A 12,178-nucleotide genomic window follows, 5' to 3' on the forward strand; every position below is an offset into this window, starting at 1 on the left:
AGAAACACAACCCAATCCTATCATTCTGCTTGATTCCAGGCTGAGAAAGAGATGCAGAAGAGAATTTTCACATGCATTCCATGCATGCACTAATCATCCCAGGAAGCTCCCAGCTCTGAACACATGTACAGGGTTCCTTGTAGGGGGCAGCAGCAGCAGACCCCCAGCATCATACCTGCACCAGGCCTGTCTGGTGGCCCTGCAAGGCTGACCAGCAGCAGGGGTAGCACTGACAGAATTCCTCGCCTAGGGTACTATTTATCCTAGGGCTACATATATTTGGTGTGTGCACTGGGTTTTATTCTTCTGCAGTCAGTTGTTTTTAGAAAATCTAAAATGTAAATGATACATTTTGGGCTTACAGGCTTCACATCTCTGACCCAAGGGAAATGAGAAGGAAGAGAATTTAGCTTGAAGTTAAACACATTGTGATGAAATATTCTGAATCTTAATTGCGAATGATTATCCCAGATAGCTGGAGGGATCTCCAAGTTAGCCAACATATTCACTTTTCTTTTCGTATCCTAGCAGACAAGATCCCAGAGGAACGATGCAGGCGAAAGCTGCAGCATCATTAGTGGTTTTGCTGCCTAATGAGTAGCTGAATCACACGTCTGTATTTTAAATACCAGTGTTTGTCACAAATACAATATCTACCGCTGTGGTATTTTAGTGTGACGGAAAGTATTTTATTTATTATTGACAACCAACGACCCTTGCAGTACATGAGAACCTAGGTTTGCTTTTATTATTAGTCGCAGATGAACAAACTACTGTAATTGAACTTGGTCATTCAGGAAATAAAAGTTATTGCTGATTAAAATGTAGTTAAGTTCCCCACACAATTCATACCAGTTCTAAAGGATCATATTAGCTAAAACCAGTGCTATTTTCCTAGAAAAAGAGGTGCCGGAACTCACTATGAACACCTCCCTTGTTCTCTTATAATGGCCATGGTGCCCACCTGAGAGAGGTCAGAACTGAGTTCCAGTGAGTTCCGGCTGAAAAAATGCCCTGGATGTGACTACTGTAGTCCCATTTTAGGTTCCAGCAAATTCTTAAGGGTTATCTACTATTTTCCCATTCCACTTCAACTCTTCCACCAATTACTTATTCGTTCAACCCTGTGTCCTGGCTGCCTGCCTGCCTGTCTGCATTTAAATTACCAGTTAATAATAAACCTCCATTTGCCCACCAGTAACTGTCCTGCTCTCTGAAAAGACCAAGGCTGACTGACTTCTATGGCCAGATCTGAACCCAGACTGGAATAGAGCTAAAGAATGTGTTATCCCAAAATACTTGCAGCTCCTCCACCACAACCCTCTGCACCCCAACAATTTGCCAGGCAGAGGGAACAAATGAAACAGTACTGAAAGGATTTGTTGAGGTAAAGGAGAAGTTTTTAGATGTAAAGTTAGAGATGTTCTAATGAACAGAGAACAGCATGCTTTAATAGATAGGGAAATAGACACCTGCATTGGAGAGAAATTTTGGTATCTGCTAAATTCATTTCCTTTTGTATAAGCCAGTAGTGGACAGTGGTCAGTCATGAACACGGCAGCAATGAGGTCAGTGTGGTGCAAGCACACCGGCAGAGTCAATCTGGTGCTCTTGCTGTTGCATTTGTACCACACCAGCCTAGGAGCTGCCTTTCCTTTCCCCCTCTATCTCTTGGTAAGAAGCAGAAGTATGACTGACTGAAGGTCAGATGAGTGGTGACCCCACCACACTGCCCCCTACTAGTATGAAATAGGATTTATTCATTTTTAATTTTGCTGTGGTGATGAAAACTTATTAGCATAGTTACTGGAAATTCCATTGGGGGAAAGAATGAGACTTATTAGTCACCCATTTGCAGCAAACATAAACATGTACTTCCTAATTTCAGTAATGATTTGAATGAGATACAGTAGATTTGCATAAATGAGAAAGGGTGGATAATTACAGGGGATTGCTTGATATGATTAAATTATTGGGCACTAGGGTGTGTGAGAGAGAAAGGTTTGATATACAGATTGTTTGGTGTGCTTCATTTTAGACTTAATAAATATTCCCAGATATTGTAACTTCTGATCTTGTCGTCTCTCAATGACATGTTAAAATATTTGAATGACCATTCATGTTGTCTTCCGCCCTTCAAATATAATATAAAATAATAATAATTTTTTAAAAATTCAGGAGAATTTCATGGCTTTATTTCTACATTAAATCCATCTGTGGAATAATGTTCTGTTTTCTCCTCTCACCCTCTTTCAGCACAGCAGCTTGACAGAATTCTTTGTACTGGCAGATGTAATAATGTTTCAAAACATCTTCTAGTTAACCTTACTTTCAGTTTGCTAAGTTTTTACTCTGCCTGCACTGACTTGGTTGGTACTGGCTGGAATTTGCACAGTTATATTCAGAGCTTGCCCCCCCTTCTTTAAAAATGTTTAGGGGTACTCTCATTTTCCCACTCATATTGAAATACTGCCCCTCAATGAGGCCAAACTTAGATTCACAAAATGTTTAGGGGTATGCGTACCCCTGTGTCCTCCCAGAAAAAAAGCACTGGTTATATTACATATTTGCCCAGAAACCCGTAAGAGTGGTCCCATGGCAATGGGGGTAGGAGATCCTGCCACAACTGGTGGGGCAACTGCCACATCTGAAAGCCTGCCAGCTAACTGTGGCCAGGATGAGATGTGGGTGGTGTGTCCTTTTCTCTCCCCTTCATCTTCTTCCCCTCTTTTTTCTCCTCTACCCACTGACTCTGAGATGCCCTTAGAAATAAATAAAGACATACCAGATTTTAACACAGCTGTGATCAGTTTGCCCCCCCCCCCCCGACAAAGACTGCCAAGATAGCTCAGTTGGTAGAGCATAATACTATTAATCTCAGGGTCGTGGGTTCAAGCCACACATTGGGCAAAAATATTCCTGCATTGCTGGGGGTTGGACTAAATAAGCCATGTGTGCTCCCTTCCAGTATGGTGTAGTGGTTAAGAGCGGTAGTCTCGTAATGTGGTGAACCGGGTTCGCGTCTCTGCTAATCTATATGCAGCTGCTAGGTAACCTTGGGCTAGTCACACTTCTCTGAAGTCTCTCAGCCTCACTCACCTCACAGAGTGTTTGTTGTGGGGGAGGAAGGGAAAGGAAAATGTGAGCCACTTTGAGACTTCTTGGGGTAGTGATAAAGCGGGATATCAAATCCAAACTCTTCTTCTTCTTCCAACACTACAGTTCTATGATTCTATGACTGTGGTCCCTGCTCTTTATAACTCCAGTTAACTCCTCCCCTCCCACCTGCCAAATAAATGTCACACATAAAGTAGGGAGCAGGAGATATTCATTTGTAGAAAAAGAGATGCAGTCAGTACTTGCATGCTTCATATCCCTTGTACAGAGCAAAGCTTATCAGTTATTGATGAAGAGTTATGAGTTGCACTGTACAAACATTAACATAGACCTGTGCTTGGAAGAATGTCTAAAAGTGTGTGTGGGGGGGAATACCTTAAAGACAACTTTAACTGTGTCACCTAATAGATCTTCTATACCCTGCGTGATGCAATTCCTATGCATGTTTTCTCGGAAGTAAGTCCCACAGTATTCACTTGGGAGTTTACTCACCTAGTAAGTGTGCATAGGCCTGCAGCATCAGTGATTGGGGCTGCACTCCTAATATCCACCTCATTCAATTGAGCTTCTTGTATAAAGTGGCCATCAGATCAAGGTTTCTGTTTTGTTCTTGGCTTTTTGCCAGTAGGTTTACCTGTCAGCGCATGTTCTTTGAGGCGAAATCCCAGATTATTATTATTATTTTAAAAAAGTCTATCAGACAACAAAGACACATGGCAATTAAAAAAATTAGTTGAGAACTAGCTGACCTATATAGTGTAAATTGGGGCGGGACCTCCCCATTTGGTCCATGAGGACATTTTGCCAAGCTACCCCACCTGCCCTTATATCAGGTGTGGGTCAGGTAAGCGCAGGGCTTGACTGAAAGAGTATTTGCAGGCATTGCTGACAAGCTGGTTGAAAGTGTTTGCAAAGGCTCTTTCAAAGCGCAGAGCAAGATAGTACTTTGAGAGGGTCTTCCAATCACCTGGTGTCAGCTCACCTGTCAAACTTGGCCCAGGAGAAGTGGGGGGGGGGGAGGTGATAACATTCTGGATTGCTGGGCTAGAAAAGTTCTCCATCCCAGTGTAAGTGTTAAGCTCAGTTCAATCTCAGTTTTCAAACGATGCTCAAAACAGATGCTAAGAAAGGAAAATTGCATTCCCTTTTATATGATTCCTCTTCCTGCTGCTGTTTAAGTAGGCTTTTGCGAAGTAAGCTGGTACTTGCAACAGAGATATATTGCGGCCTGTGCAGCAGAAAGCCAGGAGCTATATCTGAGACTTTGTTTGGCATCTATTAGGAGGTCACTTCCCTGTAGCTAGAAGATTCTGACTGCACAAGATTCAGTTTAAGAGGCAGAGAAAGACAAACCTGAGCACTGTGTGGCGTTAGGCAGGAAGATAGATTAAGAATGAATGCTATCTGTTTTACTCATGTCATTCTAATCACTACTTAGGACCTCTCTCTCAAATGGAAATAATTTATTAGAGATAAGAGTAGGTTAACAAAGTACAATCTTTTATATTTGAGTGTTTCAGGGAGCAGCCCAAAGCCAAAGATCTTCCAGGGGTTGGCATAAGTGGATCTCTGGCTGGGTTAGGGCCATGCCAGCTGAAGTCCCTCATCTCAACTCAAAGATATGCCAGCATAAATCCTCCATCCTAGCTCAGCTGAAGGAACCCTCACTGAGCTGAAGCTAGGGTAGCCAGGGTCCTAAAAGAGCAGGATGGGGCGATGGAAATTGCAGAACACACACAAAATATGTATATTTCCATACTCCTATTCCAAACTATCTTCAGCTTGGTCACATGACCTAGCAACTCAGTGGAAGTTACACTGGCAGAACAGGTGGTATAAGTACATTTTTAAGAGTAGCTCTATTCCTGAACAGAGTTTGTAACTGAGGTAAAGTTACACATAGTTTAAGTCAGTGTAAATTAAGTTGGCTTCCTATACAGTAGTTTGAATTGTTGTTTGTTTGTTGCCAAAGTTTAGTCACCTGCCAGTGTGAGGGAGCCTTGAAGTATCCAGGAACTTCATTTTTTGGTGTGTTTTTTGTTTCTTTTTTTTAAAAAAATATTCAAAATTATAACAAGACATATTATCCAACAACATATCACCCTTGTCCCCCCCCCCATTTTTCCTCCCTCCCCCTCCCACACAACCCCGCCACCCCACGACTTCCCTCAGTTCCAGTCTTTGGTTTCTCTAAGAATGCTGTTTTCTGCATGTTACAAAGTTGTATAGATCCTCAAACTATTTAGCTGATTATTATCAATAAAAAGTTTGTGAATGTTTATTCAAAACCTGCCAAGGAGTCCAGATCGCTTTGTTGCGTCTTCAGATACTTTGTAAAGGGTTCCCATTCATCCTTAAAGTCACAATTATCCTTGTCTTGTAGCTTATATATCAGTTTTGCCAGTTCTGCATAGTCCATCATTTTTTCTTGTCATGATTCTTTAGTTGGGGTTTCTTCAGTCTTCCATCCTTGTGCTACCAGAACTCTCGCAGCCGTTGTCTTCATTTTTTGGATCCTGGAGGTACATATGCAGAAAGAATAAGAAAGAACTTGTATCTAAGATGACAAAACTTACACAATCAAAAAAGTATGTTAACTTTGTTAAGAAAATATCAACATGCTAATCTCTTCTTTTACAAAATAACTTCTCATTATGCTGAACTGCCAGTACTATTTCATAAAGGGGATTACTAGAAGGCAAAAATTGCTTCATGTCTTTTAAAGGTTCACTTTCCCCATTGGATACTTAGGTACAAAATTATATTGTACAGTTGAAGACGGGAATGACATTTGCCTAAATCTACATGAATGAATAGTTGCAACTGCCTGGAGAGTGGATTGCACAAACATACTTACAGCAGTGCCATATGGTTCAACTTGTCAAACAGGGCAAGTTTGTCCTGCTATTGCTGCATGCCAATTTGAAACCACATTATAAAACATTATTGCTAAACGTTAGGTGTGTCAAGTTGTGCCAGTGGAGGCAACTCAACCTACTCATAGACTGCTTCACAAAAACAATCTCTTCATCGCAGCTCTTGTCTCCCAAATGTCTTACGGCTCTGCATTCTCTATTGCATCATCCAGATGATGAATGCATTTATGCAATTCATTTGTCAACATAACAGTGCATTAAAAAATGTCAAGGGGTGCCAGTTTTTCTTGCTTTTGAAGCAGCTACTCACAGTAAGCTTGTAGGTAGTTGAGGCACACATTTCATCCCTCCTTGTAAATATCTTTACCTAAACCACATCTGGCATTTAGTGACTCAATCGACAGCACAAATGGCCTGCTCATATTTAAGCTGGTTAACTACAGTTGACTTACATTTAAAATTACATTTAAAATCTTTTTACCTGCTTCCACACTGGGCATTTACTGTGGAATAGTCATGCTTTATTCATTCTCTTTTACAGGACATCTGAACAACACTGTGAGCAAAACACAGCCCTCTCCCAATATTTTTTTCAGTTATCAGAAAATTCAACTTTTAATTCAACTTTGTATCTTAATCTTTTAAATTGTATTTTAATCAACTTGTTTTTATTATTGGTTGTTAGCCGCCCTGAGCCTCCTCTTGGCTGGGGAGGGCGGGGTATAAATAATTTTTTTTATTATTATTATTATTAATTATTATTATCATTATTATGAAACTGAAAGGAATACTGTAGTTATGGAATTTCCTCATGGGTAGATGGCTTAATGTGCTGCTATTCTGGTGGATTCTAGCCCTTTCTTTCTCTGTGGTCTGTCTCTCTTTTCTAGGAATCAACACCCATCTGGAAACAACTTCTATCAAGAACGGGTAAGGTAAAGGTAAAGGTACCCCTGCCCGTATGGGCCAGTCTTGCCAGACTCTAGGGTTGTGTGCTCATCTCACTCTATAGGCCGGGAGCCAGCGCTGTCCGCAGACATTTCCGGGTCATGTGGCCAGCGTGACATCGCTGCTCTGGCGAGCCAGCGCAGCACACGGAACAGCATTTACCTTCCCGCTGGTAAGCGGTCCCTATTTATCTACTTGCACCCAGAGGTGCTTTCGAACTGCTAGGTTGGCAGGCGCTGGGACCGAACGACGGGAGCGCACCCCGCCGCGGGGATTCGAACTGCTGACCATGCGATCGGCAAGTCCTAGGCGCTGAGGTTTTACCCACAGCGCCACCCGCGTCCCACTATCAAGAACGGGTAGACTTTCACAAAAGTTATGTATATATATCTCAGTAGTTAAGATTGTTGTGGCATGCATCTGCCTCAAGGGAGAATGGAGTGCGCCCTCAGGGGTGAAGTCAAACCGCTGTGTTAACCGTACTGAAGTGACCTCCCCAGGATGCAAGCCTGGGCAGTGTGTATGGAGGTCCTGGGCTGCCCAGAAAAGACCCCCCCTCTCAGTCTTGCTGGCGTGGTTTAAAGGAAAGCAGAGCAATAGGCTTAGCACCAGCTCGGCTGCAGAAGTTTCCAGAATGAGGCATACAAGATGCCATCCAACTGCCTGAGGGACTCCACTCTGGATTTGTGTAGGGTTTATTCCTTAGCCTTTTCTTCCCCCAAAGATAACCCGTAAGCAGAGGAGGTTAAGGATCAGAGTTTTCCTTCTCCTAAATAGGCCACCTTCCCAGTCTGCAAGCCCCATTTGTCACTCATTTCCCTCTACAGCACATGCAGAAACTACCTTCTGGACCACTGGTCCCACCATAGGGTCAATCCACCAGAGCCTGTCATTGCATGCAGGGGAGGTCCTTAACTCATCAAGGCTACCCTCACCTGGTTAAGCTGGTCAGTCAAAGCTGTTGCCAGGATGTGGCCACTGTTGCATGTTGACAATGTCTAGGAGTCACAGGTGAGAGCTGAGTGCAGGGAGGGGACCAAAGATAGACAAATTACCCCAGAAGGAGCACAACATGTCCCCCACCAGAGGTACTACTCCACAGTGCTGGATTTACATATAAGCTAAACAAGCTATAGCTTAGGGCCCCAGTCCCTTGGGGGTTCCCAAAAACTTTAAAGGGGAAAAAACACCCTGGACGTACATTTCCAAAATATAAGATAAAAACAAATAAAATAAAACCTACATACAGCAACAGTGTTTTGTGTTGTGTAGGCTCCTATGATGATGTAAGTAATGGGCCCCGTCTGCTAGCCTGCACCCTAAAATATCACTGGTTTGCTCATTCTATATATAGGGTGCCTACATTCTGCATGGACTGGTTGCATGGCGACATGTGCAAATGGCTTTAGATACCTATTAGGTCCATAATTTACCATATACAGTGGTACCTCGGGTTACAGACGCTTCAGGTTACAGACTCCGCTAACCCAGAAATAGTACCTCGGGTTAAGAACTTTGCTTCAGGATGAGAACAGAAATCGTGCAGCGGTGGCGTGGCAGCAGCAGCAGCAGGAGGCCCCATTAGCTAAAGTGGTGCTTCAGGTTAAGAACAGTTTCAGGTTAAGAACGGACCTCCAGAACAAATTAAGTTCTTAACTTGAGGTACCACTATAGTGTATATTCAACACAAAAAACAGTGACAATTTGTTGATGACAAAGGACAGGTTGACATATAAGTAGCTTAGGGCCTCATCAAACCTAAATTCGGCCCTGCTACCTCTCCTCTAATAACCCATACTTACTATAGTGTGTGCTTTATGACACAACTCTACAGGGGTTTTAAAATGAACCAAAGATTGAAAAGCAAAACGAATAAAGGAGAGGCATGACATCGAATACTTAAGCAACTTAAGCTACAATATACATAAAGACAGAATTTTCTTATAAGGGCAACAGCTATTTTGTCAGATGCATTCTAAACATGACCTTCTGTGCTTTTACTAGACTGTTCCAGAAAAGTGACATTTTCATGCTTACTGATATAGATCTAATTTATTGGCAGATGGGCAGGATTATAAGAGGTGACCTGCACCGCTTACTGATTTGCCCTTCTTACTATCTAAGTTATATTAGCTGGATGGTTACAACAGTGCCATTGATTTATGCAATGCAGGGTGCCAGCACATTATTCACATAAACGCATTGCTTGTCACTGGACATTCAGACACGTTGAACATAAAAGCCACCCAACAAGTTTGCTCAATCCCTCTTGCTGTTCTTCCAATGAGGAACTTTCACCAGCCCTTTCTCTTGTCAGTGCCAACGAGCAGGGCCATCTTACCCATAGGCGTTAGGGGTGCGGGGCACCCGGGCGCCAGGCTCTCAGGGGTGCCAGGCCAAGAGTCCGGGGCCCGAGAGTTGAGTCCGGGAAAGAGCCCACCTGTTGGTCAGAGCACCTGGCGGGCTCTTCTGTTGCAGGTGGCTCTGCGCCGCGAGTTCAGGGGCGACCGAGTCAGTGAGATGCTGAGGCAGCCGGCCGGCTCCGCCCTCCTGCGCACCTGGGATTGGGCAACCTGGGGTGGGGTGGGGGCGCCGGGTGGATCTTTGCACCCCGGCGCCGCATATGCTTAAGACAGCCCTGTCAATGAGTACTTTAACTCTGCCAGAAAGGATAACATTGTGGTTTTATTCCTTTGCACCAGTGGAAATTGAAGGCTCAGGGTGGGGGTAGCTCTCAGTGTAAATTAGTTCAAACCAAATGCAAGTATTGCTTTTCAAACCCTTTTTGTATCTTCACAATATTTAGCTGTGATTCTTGCATCGCAGGGGGTTGGACTAGATGGTGCTTGATATCCCTTCCAACTCCACAGTTCTATGATTCTTTGAATTTTGAAGGATCTGTAGGGTTGGTCAAAGACATTTTGTTGACTTGAGGTGAAGTTTAATCTTACTTCAATACTGGAAGCATCTTCCACATGTATAGGCCCCAATGCTCCTAGGTGCCAAGGCAGTTTCAGCTCCCCTTTGTATTTTTTTGAGGGTGCTGGGCCCCCTCTATGATCAGAGGATGTTCAGCTCCACCCCTTGGCTCCTCATAATGTTGCACATGCAATATCACAACATCACGTCATCTAGATGGATATCAGGTTAGTGTTCAGGGCTCAGGAGAGCATGGTACACACACCTCTCCTCTGATTCCTTGATACTGTTCCTTCCCCTCCCCAAACATCTGGCTAATGGTAGAGTCTGCCTGGTCTCTTTGCCACCTACACTTGCAGTAACTTTTTTGTACGGGCCACAGTCCCCAAGATTATACTGGATGGATTCACTTCCACAAGTCTGACCGAAAATGAATGAATTTGCCCAAGAACAGATCCAAGCATGTGTTTGTTCTGTACTTATAGAAGCAGTTTTGCCATACACAAATTGTTCTACAATTGTACTGATGCTCAGTGGATTACTGCGATCCTAGAAGGCAAAGCAATTTCAGTGCACTGAACTGGCAAAAATATGAGTGTTTTTCCACATTGGGGGGAAAGCAATGTTCAAATTGTTCACTCAAACACCTAGATCTTTTCCCTACACCTTTTTTTAAAAAATGAAAATGCCCTATTAAAAAAACTAATTTCCTTGAGTTTTAGGGCTCGGCTTAAAAGTTTCTATAAAATGCAATATTTCAAAACAAGCTAAAACATTTCCCACCTTTCACCACACTGCACTTGTGAGGATGAATCATGTCTGTGTGCTATTTTCATGCATACCCCTCCTCTGCATTGCTTTAGCAATGTTCTCCAGCCTGTGTCTTGGACTGTGTGCAGATGTGACATTTTCCTTGTGATATGAATGTGTCATCATTGCCTGCAGCAGTTCCTATTTACATTTTTTAAAAATCATCTTGCTGTGGTGTTTCTAGCATGTTTCAAGCACTGCCTGCAGTATTCTGGTTCATTCTTCCGGAAGAAAGAGGAAGTTTGCAGGTGTCTCTTGGTTAGTGCCTGTAACATCACTGCAGCTGAGAAAAAGGAACATTGAAGGAGCAGTTTTGCAACTGTTTTAAATAATAAAATAAAACCCTGATTTTTTTTAAAAAAAGTAAGATGAATAAATAATATATACGCATTATAAAAGCACTGGGCCTCCCTAAAAAATGGTACTAGTGCAAATCTACCCATTCCTCAGAATGCCCTGACATTTTTTCTTTTAATTTCCTAAAAACTACAGTATATTAACTAAGCAGACTATGTTTTTCTTCTCTGAGACTAGAGCAGTTGTGGGGCTTGCTAGAAGGAAGGAAGGAAGGAAGGAAGGAAGGAAGGAAGGAAGGAAGGAAGGAAGGAGTAAACTGGAAAATGAACAAATGAACAAACTTTACAGCAAGAATCTCCTGTATTATGTTTGCCTAATTACCCAGGTAGGGGTTATTAGTAACTAGGTATAAATTATTCTTATAAAGTTTCATCTGTATCACTCTGGTTTCCTTTGGAAAGCAGGCATAGACTGGAACTGTACTGTTTTCTGATAAATCTTTTTAAGTTTCCTGCCAAGGTTGTTCTAACTTATTTATAAGCTACAGCACACAATAGACACAGAATTTCAGACACTAGACCCGAGAAGAGCCAGTGTAGTCGTTAAACAAGGGCCTGGGAATGTGGGGTTCAAATTCGCACTTGGTCATAAAGCTGACTGGATGTTCTTGGGCCAGTCACTGCCTCTCAGCCTAACCTACCTCACAGGGTTGCTGTGGGAATTAAACCAGGAGGGAGAGAACCATGTACGCTACCTTGAGCTTCTTGAAGAAAAAGATGGGCTATAAATGCAATCAGTAAGAATTAGGATTCCCAGCCATTCAGGCCTTCTTCAAATGGCAATTATGTTTTAATAATAATAAAATTTTATTTATATCCCGCCCTCCCCAGTCAAAGCCAGGCTCAGAGTGGCTAACAACAGTAAAAATAGCACAATTTACATAAAATCACAGTCAATTAATTAAAATACATTCTAAAATCAATTCAGAATCAAATTAGTGGCAACCATTGGGCTAGAGTTCTATGAGGATCACAGAAGGAGGGGGTCAGACTGTGCCTTGGCCAAAGGCCTGGTGGAACAGCTCTGTCTTGCAGGCCCTGCGGAAAGATGTCAAGTCCCACAGGGCCCTAGTCTCTTGTGACAGAGCGTTCCACCGGAACGGGGCCACGGCCAAAAAAGCCCTGGTTCTGGTTGAGGCCAGCCTAACCTCC

General features: G+C 42.9%; 1 protein-coding gene across 3 annotated transcripts in view; it reads left to right on the forward strand.

The window, feature by feature from the left end:
* Positions 1 to 12,178, forward strand: part of GIN1 (gypsy retrotransposon integrase 1) — a 271,168-nt gene that overhangs the window by 251,751 nt on the left and 7,239 nt on the right. The window contains exon 10 of one of the 3 annotated variants that reach the window (XR_014503067.1): positions 8,411 to 8,547. The exons of 1 other annotated variant lie outside the window; for it this stretch is intronic. The gene's annotated coding sequence lies outside the window, so the exon portion shown is untranslated. Of the gene's footprint in view, positions 1 to 8,410; positions 8,548 to 12,178 lie in introns of those variants that run through there. One more of the 3 variants, XR_014503068.1, reaches the window with a different exon arrangement.

This window comes from Podarcis tiliguerta, assembly GCF_965153285.1.
Source record: "Podarcis tiliguerta genome assembly, chromosome: 11".
Classification (NCBI taxonomy): Eukaryota; Metazoa; Chordata; class Lepidosauria; order Squamata; family Lacertidae; genus Podarcis; species Podarcis tiliguerta.